Raw genomic sequence first — 5,000 nt, 5'->3', positions numbered from 1 at the left:
GGATTACATGAGCTCAGGACATGGCAACTGTCATAAATATAAGTCAGGGGCCAAGCATCTGAACTTTGATCATGTGACCATGGGGATGCTGCAATGATCGTAAATGTGAAAAACAGTCATAAGTCACTTTTTCGGTGCTGTTATACCTTTGAACAGCCACTAAATGAACTGTTGTAAGTTGAGGATTACCTATAGAACTTTTATTCAGGAAAGAAAAAATTAATAATGGGTTATCTGAATGGCTGAGTTCTGCATTTCTTCCTTGGGTTTTTTTTTTTGTTGTTGGTGGTAAAAGTCTTGTTTGTTTCAAGCAAGTGCACTTTTTTTTTAGATTTTTGTTCCACCTTTTCTGTCCTTTTTACTTCATATATAACTCAAGCCAGTGAGCATACCAATAGTCTTTTCACCATCTATTTTTCTCAGAACAACAACCCTGTGAGGTGAGTTGGGTTGAGAGAGAGTGACTGGCCCAAAGTCACCCAGCTGATTTTTCATGCCTAAGGCGGGACTAGAACTCATGGTCTCCTGGTTTCTAGCCTAGTGCTGCACCAAACTGGCTCTCTCTAAAATTAAAATTAATTAAACAAATTAAAACTAAATCTTATTTGTTTCAAGTAAGTATGGAATAATTTTCCTCATTGATGTATTCATATCTTAAATAGGATGGACTGTAATGGGAACTACGGTAAAGTGCTGATTTTCTCACAGTTTAATTGTAAATTTATCACATTAATAACTAATTGCCATTCCCTCTGTTCCTAAAAACATAATTAGAAAGAAAGCTTTTGGAATCATTTAAACAGGTTTTGGAGCTTATAATACTTTGTAAATATGTGCTGATAAAATAAAATGATTAAAAAAACTTTCTAGGTTTGAGGGCATTTTTGGTATATGTTCCATATTTTTTCAGATGTATTAAAATATAACTGTGCAGTTAACATCAAATCATAATGATAATTTGTTAGTTAAGGGCTATTTCAGTCTATAAAACTTTGATTACTGAAATTTAGCTGTGGTTTTATGAGTTTTCCCATATGATTGCCCACAAATTTTTATGTTAACTAAATTGTAAATTGTTTAAACTGTTCAAACAAATTACTTAGCAATTAAACCTTCAGCAAAATTGTAATTCATTTTAAATTTAGCACAAAGGTTTGATGTTTTTTATTGAGGAAAATAATTGAATAAAATTGTGAAGTATGCAAATTTTCAATCCCAGAGAAGTAGTTTTCTCAGAGGATAAAAACATTCCCAGCTCTTTAAGCATAGGAATGCTTCCCAGGGCAGTGAATTAATTTTGCAATAAAGGGTAGATTGAGGAAAAGTTCATCTAGGTTTTGAGCACATATTTTTTTCCCCACAAAGGAGTGTTTGTGCCTCATTTGTAATGCAGAAGGTAACAGCTACTCTACAGCTTATTAGTAAACTAGAAACACTGGAAGATAAACTTGATAATCTAGGGACCTAGAACATAGGAAAAACAATTCTCCACCCAGTTTTTGAACACATAGAGAATTGACTTACACCAGGTGACTAATACTCTGTTGTGTTGCTCTAGTATTGTGTTCTTTGACCATCAATAGTGTTCAGGAACCCAGAAGAGATCCTTCAGGTCAGCTTCTACTAGCTTATTTTTTTGTTTGTTTACAGTTTGATACCAAGAATTGAAGCTTGCTTGCCATGTATACTGTTAGCTGGAGTTTCTGCTTATGTACCTCTACCCTTTGGACAAATACTTTTCTGCTCTGGGCATCTTTCCCCACATCGGCCTAGGACTTAGACATGCAATGTTTTGTAAACAAAATGCAATTTCAGTTGAATAAATAATACTTGTTCATATATAACTTAAATTTAAATTCATTGCCAAATAAACAAGCAAGAACTCAGGTGCACACAGAGACACACAGATACAGACAGACAGACAGACACACACACACATACACACACACACACACACACACATTTGCAGAGCGTATAAAAATAAATCTTAACAACCCAGCTAGTTAGTGAGCCTATAAAATGGTCACATACAAATCTAATGAACTATAGTTGTATATTGAATAGACTATCCTGTGTCTATTTATTACATCTTTTTACAATAGTAGTATAATACCTTCATTAGGGTCATCTGAAATATCATAGAATATTTTTTTGTTTATTTGTTTTATTGTACAAATGCATAGGGTCACTTATATAAAATGTATGTGTTGAGTGACTGCAGCTGTCTCAGTATTGGAATGTTCATTTAGGAGCCTTATATCAAAATAAACATATAAGGAGGGTATTGCTGTTTGGTTCAGATCTTCATGAAGAACATGTGTTTTTGTCACTGAAATGTGCTATTTTCCCAAAAGCCAGGCACTGCATGAAGGTTGCTTGAACTACAAGCGATATATTTTTTCAGTTGTTCAATTTTAATACGAAGGTGGCACTAGGCTAAGTGGTTGTGAATTATTAAGGAAAAACAGGTGTCTTTGGGAGCCACTATCAAGGAAGGATATGAGCAAAAATAATCTGCAGTAAATAATGTAATGAATTAAGTTAAATCAACATTGTCAGTAGGGTTCTGCTTCATTCACTGTCCATACATAGACAAGGAAAAATAAAATGCCTTATTTTTCACGCTTATTTAGAAGTAACACCTCATCCCAATGTCCAACTGGTGCCAAAGAATATAAGTTTACAGTTTTTATGTGTAGCTGAAATTGAATTCCAATGAATCAAGGAGGCTCACATGCTGAAATATTGACTAAAACTTTTATTCTCAATGAGGTTGCATTCTCACATGCATGGTTTTGGTGTACTTTGTCATCTAAGGCCTAGAGCAGGGGTGTCAAACTGCCGGCTCGTGGGCTAGATGCATCACGACGAAATCACACACACCCCATTGCTGGCAATGGGGAAAAAGCTCCGATGCATCACGCAACATCACATGACGTCACGGGTTTGACATGTCTGGCCTAGAGCCTATTAGTGGCAACTGCTATTTGTCCAGCTATAGTTGGTTCTGGAGCAGCAACTCTTCCTGGATAGATTGCCATTTTTAATTTTTATTATTGCAGTACAGGTTGTTCTCCATTTACAGCCTCAGTTGAGCCCAAAATTTCTATTGCTAAGCAGGACAATTGTTAAGTAAGTTCTGCCCCATTATATGACCTTTCTTGCCCCAGTTGTTAAGTGAATCATTGCAGTTATTAAGTAAGTAACATGGCTATAAAGTAAAACTGGCTTCCTCATTGACTTTGCTTGTCAGAAAATTGCAAAAGTTGATCACATGACCACGGGACACTGCAATTGTCATAAATACATGCCAGTTGCCAAGCATCTGAATCTTGATCATATGACCATGGGAATGTTGCAATGGTCATAAATGTGAAAAACGGTCATAAGTCCCATTTTTCAATGGCATTGTAACTTTGAATGGTTACTAAATGAATTGTAGTAAGGACTATCTATACTACTACCTGGGTCTGCTCTTGAAGATACCTCAGAAGCTGCAGCAGGTGTAGAATGAGATGGTCTCCAGAACATAAAATTCCAGTGCTGGTGCATATTTATCACAGTTTTGAACTGCCCATGTCCCTCACAGAAGAATAGATATTTTTTTCTGAATAGGATTCTCAGTGTCCCATAGCGGGGGAGAAATATAGAGCCATGTTGTGGAACCTCTGACTTTTTAGTCTCACGTTCAGGACTTAAGTGTCTTTTGTCACCTAGGTTTTCTTATAGTTCTTACTAGAATATTACCATTCTTACTACTATAGTTAGTAGCTATTAAAGTTTACAATGTTTTATTACAACGTCTTGGTTTTATTGGTAGTTTTTATTTTGTTTATTTTATAGATTATAACATTTCATGGACTCCTCTAAATAGTGGGTAGCCCATAAATATTTTTAATAAATAAGTAAAATAAACGGCATTTTTATACATGTCTATAAAATGCCTACTGAGGTAATGGTGAATAGGTATACAGAGAAGTGCAAGGGTAAGTAGTACATCTCTTAAGAATATGTAGTGAATGAGTTTGTTATTTTTCTTGAGCAATAAATATGTTGTAAATAAACATATGCTAATACTATGCATAAAACAGGTTACTATCCCACTGAGATCTTTGTGGGGTATATTTCTTTGGAGTATCAGCTTGTGTTAAAAATGTTTAATTTTAGAATTTCATTAAAGTCAGAAAAAAGGGTAAAATACTAGGGAAAATGCAATGGATCTATTGATTGGTTCTCTATCATATGTGTGTGTCCATTTGTATTATGTTTCTTGGTATTTGTATCTGAGGTACTGAATAATATTGACAACGGCAAAAATAGATTTCTGGCTATCTTTTTGAATATCTGAAAGATGAAAATGAGCATTTCATAAAGCCGTGTGTTTCTTTCCTCTATTTATTTTTTATTTTTAAAAGAAGTTAGCTTTTGCAAAACAAGGTCTCTGATTATCTGATATCCTCCGGAAGGTTAGGAGAGTTGTTTCCTATATTACTTAGGAAAAAAATTCTTTTTACAATTGAAAATGTCAGCATCAATTTAAAGTAACACTAAGCATGTGCTTGCTTTCTGAATATTATCCTCCTCCCCCTCCCCTCCAACCATCCTGCTGAGGATCTGAGTGTGACAGTTTGATTAGATCATCAATCCTTACTGTTAACAGCACTTTTCCTGAGCACCTGGGTTGCTAGGTCACATCTGAGTTTAGCTACCGTTGCTTTAGTGACCTAGTATGCATATGCCGTAGCAATTTACATTTAGCCCTCACATTAAAAGTTAGCTTTACCAACCCTATTTTGTTTTAGGAAAAAAAGTGGAAAAAATATCCCTTTGCTGTCCTTTTTTCTGTGATGTGTGATGAAAAGGGTAGGCATCGCTTTGGGAAAGTAAGATCATCTGCTTTGGTGATGAACTCAGAGGAAAATGAACATCTGAATGAAGTCTTCATTCTTTGTTTATAGGAAAGTTATGATTTATTTGATGTTGGGTTAGTATGATTATGT

This window comes from Protobothrops mucrosquamatus, unplaced genomic scaffold, assembly GCF_001527695.2.
Source record: "Protobothrops mucrosquamatus isolate PMUCROS unplaced genomic scaffold, P.Mucros_1.0 scaffold1166, whole genome shotgun sequence".
NCBI lineage: Eukaryota > Metazoa > Chordata > Lepidosauria > Squamata > Viperidae > Protobothrops > Protobothrops mucrosquamatus.
This window is presented reverse-complemented; position numbering follows the sequence as displayed.